The following is a 25620-nucleotide window of genomic DNA, read 5'->3' as shown; positions in this document are numbered from 1 at the left end:
AAAAAAAAAAAAAAAAAAAAAAAAAAAGAGAATAAAATATCTAGGAATACAACTAACGAAGAATGTGATGGACGTCTTCAAAGAAAACTATAAACCACTGCTCAAGGAAATAAGAGCGGACACAAACAAATGGAAAAACATTGCATGCTCATGGTTAGGAACAATCAATATTGTGAAAATGGCTATACTGCCCAAAGTAATTTATAGATTAAATGCTATCCCCATCAAGCTACATTGACTTTCCTCACAAAATTGGAAAAAACTACTTCAAATTTCATATAAAACCAAAAAAGAGCTTGCATAGTCAAGACAATCCTAAGCAAAAAGAACAAAGCTGGAGGCATCATGCTACCTGACTTCAAACTATACTACAAGGCTACAGTAATCAAAACTGCATGGTACTGTTTCCAAAACAGATATAGACCAATGGAACAGAACAGAGGCCTCTGAAATAACACCACACATCTACAACCATCTGATCTTTGACAAACCTGACAAAAACAAGCAATGGGGAAAGGATTCCCTATTAAATAAATGATGTTGGGAAAACTGACTAGCCATATGCAGAAAGCTGAAACTAGATTCCTTCCTTACACCTTATACAAAAATTAACTCAAGATGGATTAAAAACTTAAATGTAAGACCTAAAACGATAAAAACCTTAGAAGAAAACCTAGGCAATACCATTCAGGACATAGGCATGGGCAAAGACTTCATGACTAAAACACCAAAAACAATGGTAACAAAAGCCAAAATTAACAAATGTGATCTAATTAAACTAAAGAGCTTCTGCACAGCAAAATAAACTATCATTAGAATGAACAGGCAACCTACAGAATGGGAGAAAAATTTTGCAACCTATTTATCTGACAAAGGGTTAATATCCAGAATCTACAAGGACCTTAAACAAATTTACAAGAAAAAAAAAAAAAAAACATCAAAAAGTAGGCAAAGGATATGAACACTTTTCAAAAGAATGCATTTATGCAGCCAATAAACATATGAAAAAAACCTCATAATCACTGGTCATTAGAGAAATGCAAATCAAAACCACAATGAGATACCACCGCATGCCAGTTAGAATGGCCACCATTAAAAAGTCAGGAAACAACAGATGCTGAAGAGGATGTGGAGGAATAGGAACACTTTTACACTGTTGGTGGAAGCGTACATTAGTTCAACCATTGTGGAAGACAGTGTGGCAATTTCTCAAGGATCTATAACCAGAAATACCATTTGACTCAGCAATCCCATTACTGCATATACACCCAAAGGATCATAAATCATTCTACTATAAAGACACATGTACACATATGTTTACTGCAGCACTATTCACAATAGCAAAGACTTGGAACCAATTCAAATGCCCATCAATAACAGACTGGATAAAGAAAATGTGGCACATATATACCATGGAATACTAAGCAGCCATAAAAAGGATGAGTTTCATGTCCTTTGCAGAGATACGGATGAAGCTAGAAACCATCATTCTCAGCAAACTAACACAGGGACAGAAAACCAAACATCACATGTTCTCATTCATAAGTGGGAGTTGAACAATGAGGACACATGGACACAGGGAGGGGAACATCACACACAGAGGCCTGTTGGGGGGTGGGGGGCCAGGGGAGGGATAGCATTAAGAAAAATATCTAATTTAGATGATGGGTTGATGGGTGCAGGAAACCACCATGGCACATGCATACCTATGGAACAAACCTGCACATTCTGCACATTTACCCCAGAACTTAAAGCATAATTTTAAAAATAAAAATAACAACAACAACAAAAAGTTAGCAGGGCAAGGTTGGTGCACCTTTAGTCCTAGTTACTTGGTAGGCTGAGGCAGGAGAAGCACTTGAACCTGGAAGGTGGAGGTTGCAGTGAGCCAAGATAACACCACTACACTCCAGCCTGGGCAACAGAGTGAGACTTAGTCTCAAAAAATAAAAACAGGCTGGGCATGGTGGCTCACACCTGTAATCCCAACACTTTGGGAGACCAAGGCGGAAGGATCACAAGGTAAGGCGATCAATACCATCCTGGCTAACATGGAGAAACCCTGTCTCTACTAAAAATAAAAAATTAGCCGAGTGTGGTGGCACATGCCTGTAGTCCCAGCTACTCAGGAGGCTGAGGCAGAAAAATTGCTTAACACAGTAGGAAGAGGTTTCACTGAGCCAAGATGGCACCACTGCTCTCCAGACTGGGTGACAAAGTGAGACTCCATCTCAAGGATAAAAATAAAAATAAATAAAAATAAACTAAATAGACTGAAAATGAAGAGATAGAAAAAGATATTCCATGCCAATGAAAACCAGAAAACTAGCAGGAATAGCTATATGTATATCAGACAAAATAGATTGCAAAAAAAAAAAAAAAAACTATAAAGAGACCAAAAAGGTCACTATATAATTATAAAGTGGTCAGCTCAGCACAAGAATATAACAATTTTAAATAGGGCCGGGCGCGGTGGCTCAAGCCTGTAATCCCAGCACTTTGGGAGGCCGAGGCGGGTGGATCACGAGGTCATGAGATCGAGACCATCCTGGTCAACATGGTGAAACCCCGTCTCTACTAAAAATACAAAAAATTAGCTGGGCATGGTGGCGTGTGCCTGTAGTCCCAGCTGCTCAGGAGGCTGAGGCAGGAGAATTGCCTGAACCCAGGAGGCGGAGGTTGCGGTGAGCCGAGATCGCGCCATTGCACTCCAGCCTGGGTAACAATTTAAATATATATGCATCCAACACTAGAACACCCAGATATATAAGAAAATATTTTTAGAGTTGAAAAGAGAGAGAAACTCTAATAAAATAATAGCTAGAGACTTCAAAATTCCACTTTCAGCATTTGGACAGAACATCCAGATAGACAACAAAGAAACCATGAACTTAACCTGCACTATAGACCTAATGGATGTAACATGTCTACAGAACATTTCATCCAGTGGCCACAGCATACACATTCTTCTCAGCACATAGATCATTCTCAAGGATAGACCATATGTTAGGCCACAAAACAAGCCACTAAAAATTCAAAAAAATTGAAATTATATCAAGTATCTTTTCTGACCACAATGGAACAGAACTAGAAATCAATAACCAGAGGAATTTTGGAAACTACATAAACATATGGAAATTAAAGAATATGCCCCTGCATGACCAGTGGGCCAATAAAAAATAAAAATAAATAAGAAGAAAATTTAAACATTTTTTGAAACAAATGATAATGGAAATACAACATACCAAAACCTATGGGATACAGTGAAAGCAGTACTAAGAGGAAAGTTTATAGCTACAGGAACCTACATCAAAGAAATAGCAAAACTTCAAATAACCTAAAGATGCATCTTCAAGAACTAGACAAGTAAGAGCAAACAAAACCCAAAATAAGTAGAAGAAAAGAAATAATATTGGCAAGGCACAGGGGCTCATGCCTATAATCCTGGCATTTTGGGAAGCTGAGGCAGGAAAATTACCTAGGCCCAGGAGTTCAAGACCAACCTGAGCAACATGGAAAGACCAATCTCTACCAAAAATAAAGTGTAAATAGCCAGGCAGGGTGGCACATGCCTGTGGTCCCAGCTACTCAGGAGGCTGAGCTGGGAGAATCACTTGAGTCTGAGAGGCCAAGACTGCAGCAAGCCATGATCATGTTGACGCACTCCAAAAGAAGTAACAAAGATCAAAACAGAAATAAATAAAATTGAAACAAAGAAAACAATAGAAAAGAACACTGAAATGAAAAGTTGTTTTTTTGAAAAGATAAACGAATTGACAGGCTAAGAGGAGAGACAAATGCCAAAAAATAAAATCAGAGATGAAAAAGGAGACATTACAACTGATACTGCAGAAATTCAAAGGATCAGTAGAGGCTACTATGAGCAACTATATGCTAATAAACTGGGAAAAGTGGAAATGTACAAATTCCTAGACACATACAACCTACCACGGTTGAAAAATGAAGAAATCTAAAACCGTGAACAGACCAATAACAAGTAACGAGCTCGACCAGCCTGGCCAACATACTGAAACCCCTCCTCTACTAAAAGTATAAAAAATAGCCGGTGCGTGCCTGTAGTCCCAGCTCCTCGGGAGGCTCAGGCATGAGAATCACTTGAACTAGGAGACAGGGGTTACAATGAGTTGAAATTGCACCACTGCACTCCAGCCTAGGAGACAGAGCAAGACTCTGTCTCAACAACAACAACAACAAAAGTAATGAGATTGAAACCGTAATAAAAAGTCTTCCAGCAAAGAAAAGTCCAGACCCAAACTATTCCAAAAAAAAAAAAAATAGCAGAGAACCAGTGAGGTGCCTCACACCTGTAATCCCAGCTTTTGGGAGGCCGAGGCAGGTGGATCTCGAGGTCAGGAGTTCAAGACAAGACTGGCCAACATGGTGAAACCCCATCTCTAAAAAAATAAAAATAAAAATAGCAGAGGAGGGAATACTTCCAAACTCACTTTGTGAGGCAGGTAGTACCCTGATATCAAAACCAGACAAAGAGACATCAAAAAAAAAAAAGGAAAGAAAAAGAAACAATAGGGCCAGGCACAGTGCCTCATGTCTGTAATCCCAGCACTTTGGGAGGCCAGGGCCAGTGGATCGCCTGGGGTCAGGAGTTCAAGACCAGCCTGGCCAACATGGTGAAACCCCATCTCTACTAAAAATACAAAAATTACCCAGGCATGGTAGCAGGCACCTGTAACCCCAGCTACCCAAGAGGCTGAGGCAGGAGAATCACTAGAATCCGGGAGGTGGATGCTGCAGTGAGCTGAGATCACACCACTGCACTCCATCCTTGGTGACAGAGTGAGATTCCACCTCAAAAAAAAAAAAAGATTAAAGACTTAAACCTAAGACCTCAAACTATAAAACTACTGCAAGAAAACACTGGGGAAACTCTCCAGTACATTGGACTGGGCTAAGGTACCTTGAGTAATACCCCACAAGCACAAGCAACCAAAGCAAAAAATGGACAAACAGGATCACATCAAGGTAAAAAGCTCTGCACAGCAAAGAAGACAATCAGCAAAATGAAGAGACAGCCCACAGAATAGGAGAAAATATTTGCAAACTATCCATTTGACCATGGATTAATATCCAGAATATATAAGGCACTCAAACAACTCCATAGAAAACAATCTAATCATCCAATTTAAAAATGGGCAAAATATCTGAGTAGGTATCTCTCAAAAGAAGATATATAAATGGCAAATAGCTATATGAAAAGGTACTCAACATTACTGATCATCAGAGAAATACAAATCAAAACTACAATGAGGTAACATCTCACCCCAGTTAGAATGGCTGGTATCTAAAAAACAGGAAATAACAAATGCTGACAAGGATGTAGAGAAAGAGGAGCCCTCATATACTATTGGTGGGAATGTAAATTAGTCAACCATTATGGAGAACAGTTCAGAGGTTCCTCAAAAAACTAAAAATAGAACTACCATATGATCCAGAAATCCTACTGCTAGGTATATACCTAAAGAAAGGAAATCAGGGCCGGGCGCGGTGACTCACGCCTGTAATCCCAACACTTTGGGAGGCCGAGGCGGGTGGATCACCAGGTCAAGAGATCGAGACCATCCTGGTCAACACGGTGAAACCCCGTCTCTACTAAAACTGCAAAAAATTAGCTGGGCATGGTGGCACGTGCCTGTAATCCCAGCTACTCAGGAGGCTGAGGCAGAAGAATTGCCTGAACCCAGGAGGTGGAGGTTGCAGTGAGCCGAGATTGCGCCATTGCACTCCAGCCTGGGTAACAGGGCCAAACTCCGTCCCAAAAAAAAAAAAAAAAAGAAAGGAAATCAGTATATCAAAGAGATATCTGCACTCCCTTGTTTATTCTAGCTATATTCACAATGCCCAAGATTTGGAAGCAAGCTAAATTTTCATCAACAGACAAATCAATAAAGAAAATATGGTACATATACACAATGGAGTACTACATGGCCGTTAAAAAAAAAAAAAAGGACATTCCGTCATTTGCAACAACATGGATGGAACCTGAGGTCATTATGTTAAGTGGAATAAGCCAGCCATAGAAAGACAAATTTTGCATGTTCTCACTTATTTGTGAAAGCTCCTGGTTAGTGCAAAAGTTACCACGGTTTTCACCATTACTTTTAATGGCAAATAGTAGTGATTACTTCTGTGCCAACCTAATAAAAACTAAAACAATTTAATTTGGGAGAGAGATCCAAGATGGCTGATCACTAGCAGCTCAGGATTGTAACTCCCATCGAAAGAGCAGAGAACGAGAGGACGCCACACTTTCAGATCAATTTTTGTTGCTCACGCACCAGGAGATTCCCAGCGGAGGAGCCCCACGTGTCGCCAGCGTGACTCTTGAGGCCGGTGAGGCGGTTTTGCCGCTGCCCTGGAGCAGCGGTTCTTGGTGCAGAGTCAGAAAAGCACCATCAATCTTAAAGCCGCTGTTTTGGCCGGAGCAATGGGTTGCTCAGATTCTAGCACCAGGAATCAACAAGTTGGACGTCCATTCAGAAACCCAACTATAAAGACATTTTTAAATAAGAGAGTATAACTGGATTGTTTGTAACACAAAGAAAAGGATAAATGCTTGAGGTGATGATACCCCATTTATCCTGATATGATGATCACATATTGTATACCTTTACCAAATATTTCATGTACCCCATAAATATATACACCTACCATGTACCCACAAAAGCTTTGGTTATTAGAGGCTAGGGGTGACGCCAAGGAAGGTATTTAGATTTAGTGATTAAGATCATGGGCTTTGAGGTCAGACTGGCAGTGTTTGCTGGTTAACAATGAGCAAATTATTCAGCCTCTTGACACCTTTGTGTCCTCCTCTGCAAAATAGAAATAATAACAGCAACTGCTTTGTACAGATAAAAGAATTCTGTTAAAGACCTTACATAACAAGTCTTAATGAGTAACTATAGGGCTTATCACATTGCTAAGTACATAAGCAATAACTGTTGACTATGATAGTGAATGCCTTCCATATCTAGGTCCTAGGAAGAACTGGTACCATAAAAAGGAAAGAGCTCTCCTGGTTGCTTGCACACACAGTGCTTTGTGAACCCTCTAGCTGAGTCCAACACCAAGCTCCAAGGCGCAAAGACATTCTTCCCTGCCTCACAGATGCCGCACAGCTCTGGCTCTATGAAAATTCTGGGGCGTCAGGGGTAATGTCAGGATGCAAGACTCAGACACAGAGCACTGGGACCAAACAGGAGACAGCAGGACCCAAAGAGGACTCTATGGAAGTGGCAAAGCAGTAGCAATGGCAGGCTGGAGAGTGCTAATTTAGGAACACATGGTAGATGCCTCCTGGGACTGCCAGAAATGTTTTACAGGGTGAAGTCCTGCCAGAGTGGGTGAGATAAGAGCAGTGTCATTCCAATCATTATGATTGCTCTGAATCCATTTCTAGTAATAGTAAGGTAGCTTGATCACATGTGCGACGTTGCCTAAGAACCAATTATCATAATGTTGCAATCAATATCATCTTTGACAGCAAGAGGCCACATGTTTAATAAGACAACTAAAACATGTTGCCTTGTTTAAATATAAGGAGTCTTCATTTTCCTGTACCTAAGAAATGTTTAATATAGTTTTATTTAGGCAACAAATCTGTGCAAACACAAATACAAACATGGGTTCAGACTGTAATATATGAAGTACTCCCAAGCAAAAGCCATTGGGAAAAATACATAAACATGTATAATTGTGGCACGCCTGGACAGCAGGAAATAAGATCTTCTCTTGTTGCAGCAGCTGCTTTCACATGTTAATAGTAAATACAGTATTATTCATGATCCAATACTTTATATGCTAGTGGGCTCTTGCTTCAAAAAGAGCTTAACTCTGAGGGTTCCACAAATTCATAAGTGATGATTCATTTAAATGAGGGGGATCCAAACTATCCCATCCTCATTTCTAGTACTGACTAAGGTATCCATCAACCCTGGGACATATAGAAAAATTACTTTTGGTTTCTCCTAACATAGTTTGCCTAAAGGTTTGCTCAACTATGCTTGGAGAATGAGACAGTTTGAAGTATTCCAGAGGGTCACCAATAACACACTTTATTTCTCTCTCAAATTCATTTAAAGGGAAACCAAATGTCTTGGCTAAAGAAAGAGCTGACTCTCTTCTAAATTTTTCAAAGAAAATTCCTTTTAGCCACTCCAGAGCTCTTTGAATCAAAAGGGAAATACAAGGCCACTGCTTTTGTAGATAAATTAGTTCAGTAAAGGAAAGACTGCAGATCTGACAAGGAAAAAATGCTATGCTCAAGAGAAGATGAACTTTTACCATATTTCATTAGAGAAGACCACAGTGAAAGAAAAATGATTTCATCAGTCCCATTCCAGGAGCCCTGAGGAGACTAAGGAGAAAGGAGAAAGCCACTGGAACTGGCTCTGGTCATAAGTTGCATCCATCAATCCAAGGCAGCTTCAGAGAGATGCATGCAATCACAGCTGACAGAGGATAAGTCACAATTATCAAGACCTTATTAGGTATTGTTCTACAATTCAAAAGGGTCATTTCCCTATAAAGGGTAGCAATCAATTGCTTTGTATGGGCTACAACTTATAAGTCCAAGGTCAAGGTATGGTGATGGAAAATTAGGTTAGATATCATAAATCCCTCAGCACCAATTCTTATCTGAATGAAGAGCTGTAAACTATTAATCCTGAAGACAGGTTTGTGGGAAATATAACAGAATCCAAAATCATAGTGAACTTCCTGATGAATAATATATACCACAACAACCTCAAAAAAATTGATGTTTTTTCACTCAAGAGGACAAAAATTGAATTCACCCTGCCTTGATGCACATGGTTAATTCTTTAGACCAACAAGCATTCAACAAAAAAGAGGAAAGATAGTTTCATAAAAGAAAGATTCTGGCCGGGTGTAGTGGCTCACACCTGTAATCCCAGCACTTTGGGAGCCCGAGGCAGGCGGATCACTTGAGGCCAGGAGTTCTAAACCAGCCTGGCCAACATGGTGAAACCCTGTCTCAAAAAAAAAAAAAAAACAAAAGATTCTCTCATTTTTCCTCCTCTTCTCTTGCTATGATCCATAAGAACCCATGCCCTAAATGAATGGGAAAGGGTCACAAGTAGCAGATGTCATGAGTTTGGCACTGACTAACTCTGTCATAGTGTCTTTTTGTCTCTGTAACTAATTTCTAAACAAAAATAAAAACAAACTACTGAAAAAAAATGAGAAACAAATTATAATTCTGAGCTTCCCAAATAAAAGATGTGTTGTAACTTTTCAGAATTGTAAAAAAATATTAACAATTAATACATCTAGGTAACAACTATATATGTGTCACTGATACCATGTTTCAACTCTTCAGAATGACTGAAAATATTCCAATTTAAAAGCTATTTTTAAAAATCTTATCATGGCTAGTACTATGGTAAAAGTGCTGTAATTTGATTCATGAATAATTTTGTGTACTCTGTGTATTTCTGGTTTTCTTACAGAATAGTTACTTGAGTTTTTATTAACATAATAAGTGGTTTCTATTTTTATGTATACTGAAGTTTTATACCTAGCATTGTACCGATAATAATTTTTTTTTTTGAGATGGAGTCTCGCTGGGTCACCCAGGCTGGAGTACAGTGGCATGATGTCAGCTCACTGCAACCTTCACCTCCCGGGTTCAAGCGATTCTCCTGCCTCAGTCTCCCAAGTAGCTGAGATTACAGGCACTTGCTGCCACCATACCAGCTAATATTTTTGTATTTGTAGTAGAGACAGGGTTTCACCATGTTGGCCAGGCTGGTCTTGAATTCCTGACCTCAAGGGATCCACCTGCCTCAGCCTCCCCAAGTGCTGGGATTACAGGCATAAACCTGGAAGCACGTGGGCATGAAAACTTTCAAAGGTTCACATTTTACTACTTGGCAATCTCCCACTGCTTTTCCCCACTATTGTTGGACACTATCATCTACTAAAGTGATCCATTGGAAATGCTAGGTTTATCACCTTTCACTACATCTCAAAAAGTATTGCTAGCCTACATGTATTTCTAATTAATCAATGACACTTTGTCTGCTGCAATGTTCTTCAGTTGTAAGTATAATTTTTTGCCAGAATATTGTGATGTATCACACCAACATGTCAAATTATAATACGGATACCAATGGCTTAGGGAGTAGGGGTGAGTGATGAGATGCTGGTCAATGGATACAAAATTTCAGTTCAATAAGAGAGATAAGTTCAAGAGATCTACTGTGCAACATGAGGACTATAGTTAATAACAATTAATTGTATTTAGAAAAACATGAGAATAGATTTTAAATTTTCTTATCATAAATATGATAAGTATATGAGGTCACGCATATGTTAATTAGCTTTCTTGAGCCATTCCACAATGTGTACACATTTCAAAATGCCATGTTGTACACAATAAATAGATACAATTTTGTCAATTAAAAATAAAATTTAAAACTCTGGTTGTACTACGTTTGTCATAAGTTTTTTTTTTTTTTTTTTTTGAGACGGGGTTTCACTTTTGTTACCCAGGCTGGAGTGCAATGGCGCAATCTTGGCTCACCGCAACCTCCGCCTCCCGGGTTCAGGCAATTCTCCTGCCTCAGCCTCCTGAGTAGCTGGGATTACAGGCACGCGCCACCATGCCCAGCTGATTTTTTGTATTTTTAGTAGAGACGGGGTTTCACTATGTTGACCAGGATGGTCTCGATCTCTTGACCTCGTGATCCACCTGCCTCGGCCTCCCAAAGTGCTGGGATTACAGGCTTGAGCCACCGCGCCCGGCTATTTGTCATAAGTTTTTAGAAGATTTTAGTAAGGCATAAAAGTATCCTAGGCTTAATTTCTTTTTATATTTATGCTGAAAAAGTAATAAAAATAGGGAAGTATCTTAAGAGGAAAATGTTCTGGAAATATGGTTTATTCTGCTAGCTAAATTTTATAGTAAATAATATAAGTGGGCTTTTGCTTTCCAGGCTCCTATTTTTTTTTTTTTTTTTTTTTTGAGACAATTTCACTCTTGTTGTCCAGGCTGGAGTGCAATGGCAAGGTCTTGGCTCACCACAACCTCTGCCTCCCGTGCTCAAGTGATTCTCGTGCCTCAGCCTGTGGAGTAGCTGGGATTACAGGCATGTGCCACCATGCCCGGCTAATTTTGTATTTTTCACAGAGACAGTGTTTCTCCATGTTGGTCAAGTTAGTCTTGAACTCCCGACCTCAACTGATCCGCTCACTGTGGCCTCCCAAAGTGCTGGGATTACATGCATGAGCCACCAAACCTGGCCTCCATGCTCCTAACTAAAAGATTATTTCAGAAAAACCTTTTTAAAAATTAAGATGAGGTCAGGTATGGTGGCTCACATCTGTAATCCCAGGGAGGCAGAGGTAGGTGGAGGAGTTCAAGACCAGCCTGGTCAATATAGTGAAACCCCATAAAAAAATTAACCAGGCGTGGTGGCACACACCTGTAATCTCAGTTACTTGGGAGGCTGCGGTAGGAGAATGGCTTAAACTTGGGAGGTGGAGGTTTCAATGAGCCAAGACCCTGCCTCTGCACTCCAGCCAGGGTGACAGAGTGAGACTCCATCTCAAAATAAATAAATAAAAATAAAAATTAGGATGAAATGGCAGGAATTAAGAGCAAAGGAGAGTCCTCAGCAGCAAAGGAGAGTCCTCAGCAACCCAAAAGGTAAGCAGCTTGTCTGTAGAACAAGGAGAGATACTCAATAGCTTCACAACTTGATGGTGAGCTGTGAAGCAAAAGAAGATTTATGGTAGCTTATCAGTACTAAGACACAGGTCCTGCTACAGAGAAAATCCAGATTTCAACCACAAAACATTTAAGGCCTGTAGTAAACTAAAACTTCAAAAACTTGCACGTCCAGCTCAACAACAGATCAAATTGGCTCTCTCCCTACTCTAGGACGGGGATATACAAGGCACACAAAGGGTGTGCTGCTTTCTGAAGGTAAATGTTATTTACTTCAGTCTCTACTATTCTTTTATATTAAGTGCCCAGAATGCAATTAAAAATCACAAGACATATATAAAAACAAGAAAATATATGTATGGTCATAAAAAAAAATAGAAACAAACACAGAGAAATGTAGATGTTGAAATTATCAGACTGAAATTTTAAGATAATTATAATTAAAATGTTAAAATATCTAGCGGGAAAGATAGACAAAATGTTTGAAGAAATGGAGAATTTCAAGAGAGATACAGAAACCACAAAAAGAAAACCCAAATGGAAATGCTAGAAAGGAAAATTATAGCATCATAAGTGAGGAGTTGACCAGATGTGTGTAAGAGTAGATTAAACAAAGCAGAGGCTAGGATCACAGAGCCAGAAAACAGGTCAACACAACTACCCAACTGAAACACAAAGACGAAAGAAAAGTGAGGAAAAAAAACAACAGAACAGATTTGTAGAACAATATCAAATGGTTCAACATACACGTAATTGGAGTTCCAGTGGCAGAGGCAGGAGAACATGAGGCATAAGAAACATTTAAAGAGATACTAGCAAAGAACTTTTCTAACTTGATAAAAGACAGCCATTCAAAGATTCAAAATGTTTCATAAATTCCAAGCAAAGTAAATGTAAAGAACTCATGCAGGCATATCAAAATGAAACTTCTGAAAACCAAAAGTATAAAGCAGGTCTTTAAAAGGGCAGCCTGCTGGGCATAGTGGCTCACACCTGTAATCCCAGCACTTTGGGAGGCTGAGGCAGGAGGAGCTAATGAGTCCAGGATTTCAAGACCAGCCTGGGCAACATAGCAAGACCCCATCTCTAAAAGGCAGCAATTCTCCTGCCTCAGCCTCCCGAGTAGTCCCAGCAGGAGAATTGCTTGAACCCAGGAGACAGAGATTACAGTGAGCCGAGATCGCACCACTACACTACAGCCTGGGTGACAGTGCAAGACTCCATCTCAAAAAAAAAATGTAGGGGAAGGAGGCTGGGCATGGTGGCTAAGCCTGTAATCCCAGCACCTTGGGAGGCCAAGGTGGGCAGATCACTTGAGGTCAGGAGTTCAAGACCAGCCTGGACAACATGGTGAAACCCCTATCTCTACTAAAAATACAAAAAAATTCCCCAGGAGTGGTGGCACATGCCTGTAATCCCAGCTTCTCAGAAGGCTGAGGCAGAGAATTGCTGGAACCTGGGAGGCAGAGGTTGCAGTTAGCCGAGCTCATGCCACTGCGCTCCAGCCTGGGCAACAGAGCGAGACTCTATCTCAATAAATAAATAAATAAATAAAAACAAGATCCAACTGTAAGCTGCCGACAAGAGACTCACTCTAGCTTTAAGGACATACATGAGCTGAAAGTGAAGGAATGGAGAAAGGTATTGTATTTTAAATGGTAAGCTGGGTAAAATGGTTCACACCTATAATACCAGCACTTTGGGAGGCTGGAGGATCACTTGAGCACAGGAGTTTGAGACCAGCCCTGGCAACATAGTGAGACTCTGTCTGTACAAAGTATTAAAAAATTAACTGGGCATGTGGCAGGTACCTGTAGTCCCAGCTACTCTGGAGGCTGAGGTGAGAGGATGGCTTGAGCCTGGGAGGTCAAGGCTGCAGTAAGCCATGGTCATGACACTCTCATACATACAAAAAAGAAAATGGTAACCAAAAAGAGTAGGAGTAGCAATTCTTATACTAGACAAAATAGAATTTAAGTGAAAAACTATAAAGAGAGACAAGAGGATGCAATAACTGCAAATATATACGTACCCAACATCAGAGCACCTAAATATATAAAACCAATATTAACAGAATTGAAGGGAGAAATAACAATACAATAATAGTAGGAGACTTCAGTACCCGACTTTTAACAATGTACAGATCATCTAGAAAGAATATCAGTCATTAAACAGCAAACTGGAACAGCCCTATAGACCTAATACACACATGCAAAACATCCCATCCAACAGCAGCAGAATACACATTCTTTTTTTCTCTATGAGAGTTTATAAAATTATTTTAGAAATTTAAACATCATTGTCTTGATAAAAGAAGTGTTAAGTACATCCACAGAACAATGTATACAAAGTCAATTCATGTATACACAATTCTTTAGAATACGATCATGTCTATTTTAAGCAATAAGAAAATGATGGACTATTCAATAAACGATGATCATTTGTTATCTATTTGTAAAAGTAATTAAATAGCTTTCTCACAACATTAGAATAATATCCAAATAAAAAAGATAAAACATATGAATATGCGAATATTTTGGGATACCAACCCTCCAAGGTAAAATGTAGAACCTAGAAGCCATGAAATGTGATTACATAAAAATAACACGCTATTACATAAGAATTAAAATCCTGAATATGACAAACAGGTCATAAGCAGTTTGTAAAAACTGACAAGATTTCTATTTCTTTCTTTCTTTTTTTTTTTGAGACAGAGTTTTGCTCTTGTCACCCAGGCTGGAGTGCAGTGGCACAATCTTAGCTCAGTGCAACCTCCACTCCCAAGTTCAAGTGATTCTCCTGCCTCAGTCTCCCAAGTACCTCACCTGCCTCAGTCTCCCAAGTACCTGGAATTACAGGTGCTCGCCACCACGCCCTGTAATTTTTGTATTTTTAGTAGAGATGGGATTTCGCCATGTTGGCCAGGCTGGTCATGAACTCCTGACCTCAGGTGATCTGCCCGCCTTGGCCTCCCAAAGTGCTGGGATTACAGGTGTGAGTACCGCGTCCAGCCTAACAAGGTTTCTATTTCAAGACAGCACATTGCTCAAACGTTAAAACTTCCCCTTTTATTTAAGAACTTAGGAATTACCACAAATAAAATAAAAAAGTATCCATAATTATACGCCAAAACAATATGAGGAATCTCCATTTGATCAGAAACTAAGGAATCTCTGGAAATTGAGAACTCTGCAGGTAGCAAATGACATATAAAGGTCATTATATCGCTCTTCCTTAATCACTGAGATTTTTCAATGTGATTCAATGATAGACAAAGATTAAAGTGTAAATTTTAATGTATTTCCTTCTGAAAGTGCTTCTTAGGATTCTGTGAGCTGAGCTTAGAATTCTATACTTCATTTGTATCCCAGATGAACTTCAGTGGAAAATCTTTCATCTGACTTTCGAAAACCTTGTCAAACTTTTCATTCTGCTCAACAGTCATGTAAATTTTTCAGTCTCCAATGATACTTTTGTGAAAAAAACGCCCTTCTTTACTTTTCCTCCTAATTCTAATGTTTAGTAGTTTGCATAATTTACTAGTGGGTCACGTTCTCAAATGTGGCATGTCTCACCGCAGCAGCCATGGCCTCCTCACTCAGTTCTTTCCCCAGAAACTTGGAGAGTTTTAATACAGAACCTCTGAGATCCTTCTTCATCTCCTCATACATTATGAACTGAATGTGAAATGGCTTTTGTGCTCTTGCCAACATGTGATATGGTCAAATCAGAGGCTTCCTACCACTTTTCCTTCTAAACGCTGTTTCATAAAATCCTCAATGGTAGCTGTATGCTTACACGTTGTCACCATCTTTGAAAAACGAAAATATGGGCTGGGTGCAGTGGCTCAGGCCTGTCATCCCAGCACTTTGGGAGGCCAAGACAGGCAGATCATGAGGTCAGGAGTTTGAGACCAGCCTGACTAACATGGTGAAACACCATCTCTACTAAAAAAAATACAAAAATTAGCCGGGCATGGTGGCACACACCTGTAATTCCAGCTACATAGGAGGCTGAAGCACAAGAATCGCTTGAACCTGGGAGCCAAAGGTTGCAGTGAGCGGAAATTGCACCACTGCACTCCAGCCTGGGCGACAGAGCGAGAGACTCTGTCTCCAAAAAAAAAAAAAAAAAAGAAGGGCCGGGCGCGGTGGCTCAAGCCTGTAATCCCAGCACTTTGGGAGGCCGAGGCGGATGGATCACGAGGTCAAGAGATCGAGACCATCCTGGTCAACATGGTGAAACCCCGTCTCTACTAAAAATACAAAAAATCAGCTGGGCATGGTGGTACATGCCTGTAATCCCAGCGACTCAGGAGGCTGAGGCAGGAGAATTGCCTGAACCCGGGAGGCGGAGGTTGCGGTGAGCCGAGATCGTGCCATTGCACTCCAGCCTGGGTAACAAGAGCGAAACTCCATCTCAAAAAAAAAAAAAAAAAAAAAAGAAAAGAAAAGAAAAATGAAAATATGAGCACATAGCATCCTTTGGGTTTCTGTATAGATATATCATTTTCACTTTTTTGTTCTTTATCCCTCTTGGAATCAAGTAGTATGGGAGGTGGGTTGCAAAGACATGAGATGGTCTTTCACAAAAAATCATGTTTTTACTGCTGTACTCAAGAAAGGGAGCTTGATACAGTGTTTCCAGATGTTCAGTTTTCTTCCAATGTTCTTCAAAATAAATCAAGCTTAATATCTGCTGACACCAGACAGTTCCAGATTTGGGGCATGTGACTATGAAGACATCATCATCTCTAATTTCAAACTCATCTAAATTTTCTAAAAAGTCAACATCAATGCTATCATATTGAAGATAATATCCTTTAAATGTTGCTAAAGATGTCTTTGTGTCTTCCATAATTCAGTTGCAGTTCTGCAGGCTGTACAGGAGACACGGCTAGGGAGGCCTAAGAAAACTTAAAATCATGGCGGAAGGTGAAGGGGAAGCAGGCACAATCTTCATTTGGCGGAATAGGACAGAGAGAATAAACATTCTTCTTAAGTACACATGGAACATTCTCCAGAATGAATCATACATTAGTCCACAAAACGAGTCTTAACAAATTCAAGAAGACTGAATCTGGCCAGACACAGTGGCTCATGCCTGTAATGCCAACAGGGAGGCCAAGGCGTGCAGGTCACCAGAGGTCAGGAATTCGGGACCAGCCTGGCCAACATGGCAAAACCCTGTCTCTACTAAAAATTAAAAATTAGCAATAAGTGGTGGTGCGTGCCTGTAGTCCCAGCTACTGGCGAGGCTGAGGCAAGAGAATCACTTGAACCTGTAGGTTGCAGTGAGCCGAGATCACGTTATTGCACCAGCCTGAAGGACAAGAGTGAGACTCCATCTCAAAAAAAAAAAAAAGAAGATTGAAATCACATCAAGTAACTTCCCACCACAATGGTATAAAACCAAAAGTCAGTAACAGGAGGAAAATTGAAAAATTCACAAGTATGCGGAAATTAACACACTCTTGAAACATCTCAAATAAGCAAACTATTAATAACTTTACACCTCAAGGAACTGGAAAAAAAAAACAAACTAAGCCCATGGTTAGCAGCAGGAAGGAAATAATGAAGATCAGAGCAGAAATAAATAAAATAGAGACTAGGAAAACAACAGAAAAGAAAAACTAAATTGGTTTTTGAAAAGTAAAATGGACAAACCTTTAGCTAGACTAAGAAAAAAGAGAGATGGCTCAAATAAATATAATCATAAATAAAAGAGGAAACATTATTACTGATACCACAGAAATACAAGTGATCATAAGAAACTACTCTGAAGAAGTATATGCCAACAAATTTTTAGATTTTTTTCAATATATTATGAATATCTTTTCACATTATTTCTGATAGAATTATCTAATTCTTTAAATGAATAATTGTATGGCATTTCATTGTATAGATGCACTATGATTTATCTATCAATCCCTTTGATGGACATTTGAAATGTTTCAATTTTTCACTATTAAAAGCAAGGCTGGAGACACATACATTGCTGATAAGCTTATAAATTACCATAGTGGAACGGATAAACAAATTGCTGTGCATAGCCATAAAATGGAATAGGATATACAACAATGAAAATGAATGAATTACACCTACCTATAACAGCAGGATAAGTTATACAAACATAAGCAAAAGAAGCAAGAAGCAAAAAGAATATGTCAAGCACTTTCCATTTATATAAATTTGAAAAACAGGCAAAATCAAAATATATTATTTTATGGGTACATACACAGGTGATAGAAATCTAAAGAAAAGGAAGAAAATCATTATCACAAAGTGAAGACAGTGGTTACCTACAGAGCAGAGCTACCCAATGTGAAAATAATGTGAACTACAAAAGTAAGTGTAATTTTAAGTTTTCTAGTAGTCACATTAAATGAAGTAAAAAGAAATAGTTAAAATTAAATATATTTTATTTAATGTAAGATATTCAAAATATCATAACTTCTACACATAATTAAGTGGCCAGACGCAAAGGTTCACACCTGTAATCCCAACATTTTAGGAGGCAGAGATGAGCAGACTGCTTGAACTCAGGAGTTCAAGACCAACCTTGACATCATGGTGAAGCCTCATTTCTACAAAAAATACAAAAACTTGCCAGGCCTGTAGTCCCAGCTACTCCGGGGGCCAAGGTGGAAGGATGGCTTAAACTCGGGAGGCGGAGATTGCAGTGAGCCAAGATTGCACCACTGCACTCCAGCCTGGGTGACAGAACTAGAATCTGTCTCAAAAAAATACTTTTTTTCAAGTATTTTCTTTTACTTTTTTTTTTCACACTAAGTCTTGAAAATCCAGGGTAAATTTTATACTTACAGAACATCTCAATTCACACTAACCAAAATTCAAGTGCTCAGTAGTCACATGGGCTAATGCCTACCATATTAGACAGCCCATAGTTCTAGCAGATAGGAGATTCAGGAAAGAGGTTACTTCTAAAGGGAGAATTTTAATTGGGAAGGATACATGTAGACTTCTGGGCAACTGGTATTGTTATCTTTCTGGGCCTACATGTTGGTTACGTGAATATTCACTTCTTATGTGAGTCTTCACTTCACAGTTATTCATTAAACTATATATTAGAATTTAATAAACTTATTTTAATGTGTTTTACCTCACACAAAAAAAGTTTCAAAAATACCAAATATTCCTTCCTATAGGAGAATAAATCAAATCAAAAAAATGTATTTTCTTCTATATTTATCATTATAAACTTGAGGAAGGTGTAACTACTAGATCAAATGATACAAACATTAAAACATTTAGTAACACTAAATCACCTTCCAAATGCTTGTGCTAGTTCTCATCCCCACCAATAACAATGAGTAAGAATTCTCATTTCTCTCAATTTGTAGCAACACTGGGTTTGATCAATTTTAGGACATTTTTGACAATTATACGTAAGAAGATATTTGAAGAATAAGGATCATTCAATGAGTATTTCAAGAAATTACAAAATATTTCATGTATTATAAATTGTCTTTTAGCATGTATAGACATTAATAATCAGGCAGTTGGTCCTTCTTATGCCTCTGAAATAGATGGGGCATCTACATTCTTGGGCTGCCATTTCTCTGCACCAGCAACTTCACTCTGCAGGTAGACAGTATGTGAACAGCCTTTCCTTGAAAATACATACCCCAAACCTCATACTGACTAAACATTTTACCCTGCAATCCCCCACCTAAGAGCTGTTCACACTGTGAAATCTTAGCTTGAGCAGTGGTCAAATGTGAAGACCTCAAAGCTGAAGATGACCCTAATACCACAGAATGTAAATCTTTCCATGTTGGCCCTAGTCCATACCTTTCTTCTCTAACATATCACCATAGTTCTGTTTCCTTTTATCTGACATTTTAAAGTGTGTAAAATATATGTTTGGGATGCCACTAATAAAACTGCCTTTAGAGATAGATTATCGCCCACACAAGAAAAATGGGTTTCATTACTCTATTATTACAAAATTTTCCTTCATTTGTCAAATTTTTTCTACTCTCTCTTTCCCATCTCCCCTTCTTTCCTTCCTCCCTCTTTTATTCCTTAACATTGCTTAACTTAGTTTTGACCTCTTCTTCCTTTTTCTTCAACTTGAGCCCACAGCTTGAGCATCCAGAGCCTCTACAACCAAGATGCCCAAGACCTTTAAAAGGTGGACCAGAGGAGCAAGGGATGCTAGAGACATACTGAGACCTTAATCACAGTCAGACTTGCCCAGGGCACTATCAAGCAGGTATATGGAGGTAAGATTACATGTTTAATGCTCTTTGCTGGCAAAAGCAAAAACATGGGTACAAGCAACTTGGTACCCTAAGTGAAATCATCAGAAATTAAGTCAGGCCTGCTTGTACTTTTCTCTAAATTAAGAAAAGGAGGCTGATACTGTAGAACTACATGCCTCACAGTGTAATCAACCAGTGGGGGATTCCTAGGCCCCATCACAGAGCTCCTGAATCAGAGTCATCAAGGATGATCATCTTGTTGGGAACCACCTACCAGGGGAAAGCACAGAGTTTTCCAGCCTAGCAGATAAACACATAAATCGGCACCCACCCACCCACCTACTTCATCACTTAATATGACCTTTGGAAAGTCTCAAGCCTTGCTTTCTTTATCTGTAAAGACAGATGACACCTACCACACAGGACTACATTCTGTGTGTAAAGCACTTACACATTATATTTCTCAACAATAAGTAGTTATGATGATAGTAATATGATGATTTTAACAAACTGTGATAGGTACCATCCAATTTTTCTGAAATTTACTTTACAATAAGCTCTTGTTATTTTAAAATTAAGAAAAATAAAGCTACTTCTATTTTTGTTGTGGGATGATAGTAAATAATAAGTTAGGTACTATATACCAAAAATAAGATATATATATATAGATATATATATTTTTTGAGACAGGGTCTGGCTCTGTTGCCCAGGCTGGAGTGCAGTGGCATGATCTCAGCTCACTGCAACCTCTGTCCCCTGGGCTCAAACCATCCTCCCACCTCAGCCTCCCAAGTAGCTGGTAGTACAGGCCTGTGCCACCACACCTGGTTAATTTTAGGGTTTTATTCATTTGTTTGTTTGCTAGAGATGGATTCTTACCACGTTGCTCAGGTTGGTCTCGAACTCCTAGGCTCAAGCTATCTGCTCACCTCAGCCTCCCATAGTTCTGTAGACAGAGTACTAGCATTTTCTTGTATGCTCCAAATTTCACAGTGTAGCACAAAGAGGACATCTACACATACAATGGGTTTCATTGCAGGAGAGGACCCCAAGCTTAAAGAACCAAAATCTTTTTATACTAAACAGTAAGTCTGCCATTTATTTCAGAGGTAGACATTGTATCTGTCTTCTAAGGCTCTAAGCAAACCTGCTCCTTTTTCTGGAAGGAGACACTATCTCTGTCTTCCAAGGCTGTTTGCTATACAAGCATCCTTGAAGAGATAGTATGGAACAAAGACAATCAGTGCCACTGTTCACAAGACATGTGGAAATGCAAGAGACCCAGAGAGAACTTCCTCCCAAAAATGGCCGTAAGACTGTATAGTTTCCACACAGTGGTGGCTCCTGGAAATTTTTCCCATATTATGCCACTCCATCAGCCACTCTAATTAATTTAACAGAGACTGGGACCAAATCAATTTGTCTCACACAGCATTTAATTAAGGGTCCTATCAACAGCACTTTGTACAGCAAGATGAGGCCATCCTGCAGTATTAACCTCACCACAGCTCCCAGGGTCCTGGTCCCAATCAGCCTCACAAATCCCATACACCATCATGGTTTACTTAAGAAAGCCAAGTGGCTTTCCCTTTGTTTCTATATTGACCTTTTCACTTGACCTGAGGCATTAATCCTGGCACAGCAAGATATATCAGAGATTGCACAGACTTCACCTGAGAAGTAAGTCTGGGGCAATTCTTTCATTTATAACAACCCTGGCTAGTGAGCTGAGGCTGACCTGCTTTTCCTTTCAGGGTCCAGGCAGTGTCATTGAAAACTTCCGAGAAATTTTTACCACTTCACTTTTCTAATTGGATGACTACTGTTACAGGGATAACTGCCAGCAAAGTATACATACATAATGCATCTGTTTGATTTTTTTTTTTGAGACTGAGTCTCGCTTCTGTCACCCAGGCTAGAGTGCAGTGAAGTGATCTCGGCGCACTACAACCTCCGCCTCCCAGGTTCAAGCAATTCTCCTGCCTCAGCCTCTTGAAGAGCTGGGATTACAGGCACGCACCACCACAGCCAGCCGGTTTTTGTATTTTTAGTAGAGACAGGGGTTTCACCATGTTGTCCAGGCTGGTCTTGAACTCCTGACCTCAAGTGATCTTCCCATCTCTGCTTCCCAAAGTGCTAGGATTACAGTGATAAACCACCACGCCCAGCGTGAATCTGTTACCTTACTGCGGAGATCCCTCCATTCCCTAAGAAAAGCCTCAGTTTGGAGAGATCTTTGTGGCCATCTCAGGGCCACATGATCTGTCAGTGGTGCTTCCTTAAACACTTGAAGGGATCTTATGATTACCCCTAAAGGTGTTTTTAGGGGAGACAAGCTAACTCCTGGATTCTACACAGGAAATAAAGACCTTAGGGCACACAGGGTGTCCCTGTCTTTACAGTTCCTGGCCTCTCTAGTGGGACATACATCATTCAGAGGGCATAGTTTGACAGTTCCTCCAACTTGGCCTCCTGGTAAGCTGGTAACCTTTAGGGTTTCTGGTTCAGTTTGAATCATTGAGGCTAGTCCCTGTTTTTGCAAGAATTGCCTGAGGGCTGTCAGTCCAAAGTGTCCTATTTATCTGTGCCATCAGACAGGTGTTGCTCATTCACCCCACAGAACGACTAAGCAATAGCTATGGGAAGGGAGGTAAAGAAGACCTCCAGTGGTGTTAACCAATGTCTTGCACGGGAGATGTAAAAAACAGGGCAATCCTCTGCTTTATCTGATAGATGCTTGCTAAGGTGAAGGGGAATGACAATCAAAATCATGCTCAGCACCATCGTGGGAGACGGCAGATTCAGCAGTTTCACCATTTAAAGTGTTTGTGACAGTTTGGGAGAGCTGCACCTGGGCATTTTTCTTCCTGAGGAAAAACCCAGGGATGGCTCTGAAGGAAATTATTAGAGACCCTTCTTCCCCCTCCTGGCATCTAAGGTATTCTCACCTCATGTGTTGGAGCTGCTCTCTCTCCATCACCATAAAATCAGCTTGTCCTATTCCAATAGTTATAATTCACCTTTTTCCAATCATCTCTACTCATATCCAGAACTTTCATCCAAAAGAGTCAGATACAAAAGGGATAAGGCAATTTGATAAAACTTGCAGAGACTCATGCCACCTACTGTGGCCTGCATGAGCCACTGGGTAACTCCTGAAGCAATTTACTCAACCAAGTGACAATTAGCCTCATGATATAGAGTCACATCAACTAAACAAGAGAATCTAGAAGACTGAGCCACAATTAAGTTGAAATCCCTATGCCCCTTTCTGGCTGGGCTACCAACCCACTGGCCTGGGACTGCCATTAGTGAACAGAAAAGCAGCATGGTCAGGGAGGATTTTAAAATAGCAATAGGTCATCCTGATCATTAACCAGGAAGTGGCTAAGAGATGATCTCTTTCTGAGCATGGCCACATTCAGTGACCAAATTGCCTAATTAAGGTATGTGGCCCAGCAGGAGATGAGAGAGCTAGAGTAAAATTCTACTTGAATTAATTTTTGAAGAGGCCATTCCAGTATTCAATATTAGATGCTTGTGAATGATAGGGAGAATGGAATGTCCATCAGATACCTTGACTTTGTTGAGTAGCTTTTGTAATTAAAAAAAAAAAACAAAACAAAAAACACTGTTTCATCAAGCTGCAAAGCCCAGAGGCCAAACACATGACACAGATTAGTTTCAAGGGCTACAATAGTCTAGCTGGAATCTGCTGATCAGGTTTGAACAGCAATATTGCATTGAAAGGAATGTAAAAGGCATGTTTCACATGGCGGCAGACAAGAGAAGGGAGCTTGTGCAGCAAAACTCCCCCTTGTACAATCATCACTGAAAAAGTATCAACAGCATTGCAATACAAGGGGTAGCCCTGAGAAGGGATCAGAGGTCTAATGTAGTCACTCTGCCAAGAACATGGCAGATGGCCCCTGCTATGTGACCTCCCTCACTGCAACACTTTAACAAGTTTGCCTTCCAGGTAGCTTCTGCATCAGAAACAGGGTGCTTTTCTTTATTTTGTGCCAAAACTATAGTGGTAGATAGGTCACCATGTCCAGTACAATGATGGAGTCATTCAGAAACGGTAGCAATCTGGACAGAGCAGTCTTGATCAGCAGCTTGATACCAGAAAACTGGCCCTTACTATGGACATCTACATAAGTGACCCAACAGCTTAACTGTGATTTATTATCACATTTTGCAGCCCCAGAGAGGGTGTCTTTAGCCTACCAGTCTGTAGTTTTCCAAGTGACAGACTAAACTTCCAGGCCTTTGGCTGTAGCCCAGAGGTTAGTAAAAATATAACAAGCTTTATCAAAAGGAATACTGGCCAGGGATATAAGAATAACCTTGAGTTCTGCAAAGGGAATGGAGGAACTCCACCCATGTTTGGCTCTGCAGAAGTGGCACTCAGGCTGAACAGTGGCAGCAGCTCAATGAGTACCATCAGTTTGAAGCTTAACCAAGTCTAAGGATTTGGTGCCCTGCATCCCAGCCACTCAAGACATGGCTAAAAGGGGCCAACATAGAACTCGGGACATGGCTTCAGAGGGTGCAATCGCCAAGCTTCATCAGCTTCCACATGGTGTTGAGCCTGTGAGTACACAGAAGTCAAGAATTGGGGCTTGGGAACCTCTGCCTAGATACAGAGGATGTATGGAAACTCCTGGATGCCCAGGCAGAAGTTCGCTGTAGGGGCAGGGCCCTCATGGAGAACCTCTGCTAGGGCAGTGAGGAAGGGAAATGTGGGGTCAGAGTCCCCACACAGAGTCCCTACTGGGGCACTGCCTAGTAGAGCTGTAAGAAGAGGACCACCATCCTCCAAACACCCATATGGTAGATCCACCAATAGCTTGCACTGTGTACCTGGAAAAGCCACAGACACTCAATGCCAGCCCATGAAAGCAGCCAGGAAGGAACCCTAACCCTGCAAAATCACAGGGACAGAGCTGCCCAAGACTATGGGAGTGCCCATCTCTTGCATCAACGTGACTTGGATGTGTGACATGGAGTCAAAGGAGATCATTTCGGAGCTTTAAGATTTGACTGCCCTGCTAGATTTCAGACTTGCATGGAGCCTGTAACCCCTTTGTTTCAGCCAATTTCTCCTATTTGAAATGACTGTATTTACCGAATACCTGTACTCCCATTGTATCTAGGAAGTGACAGATTTGCTTTTGATTTTACAGGTTCATAAGCAGAAGGGACTTGCCTTGTCTCAGATGAGACTTTGGACTGTGGACTTTTGAATTAATGCTGAAATGAGTTAAGACTTTGGGGGACTGCTGGGAAGGCATGACTTGCTTTGAAATGTGAGGACATGAGATTTGGGAGATGTCGGGGCATAATATGGTTTGGCTCTGTCCCCTCCTCAAATCTCATCTTGAATTCCCAAGTGTGGTGGGAGGGACCCAGTGGGACGTAATTAAAACATGGGGGCAGGTTTTTCCTGTGCTATTCTGATTATAGTAAGTCTTATGAGATCTGATGATTATATAAGGGAAAGTTTTGCTGCACAAGCTTGTCTCTTGTCTGCCGCCATGTGAAACATGCCTTTCATCTTCCGCCATGATTATGAGGCCTCCCCAGCCATGTGGAACTGTAAGTCCAATTAAATCTCTTTCTTTTGTAAATTGCCCAGCCTCAGATATGTCTTTATCAGTAG

This window comes from Sapajus apella, unplaced genomic scaffold, assembly GCF_009761245.1.
Source record: "Sapajus apella isolate SASKATOON/1434 unplaced genomic scaffold, GSC_monkey_1.0 scaffold50, whole genome shotgun sequence".
NCBI lineage: Eukaryota > Metazoa > Chordata > Mammalia > Primates > Cebidae > Sapajus > Sapajus apella.
The sequence above is the reverse complement of the archived record's forward strand: the minus strand, read 5'-3'. Positions refer to the sequence as shown.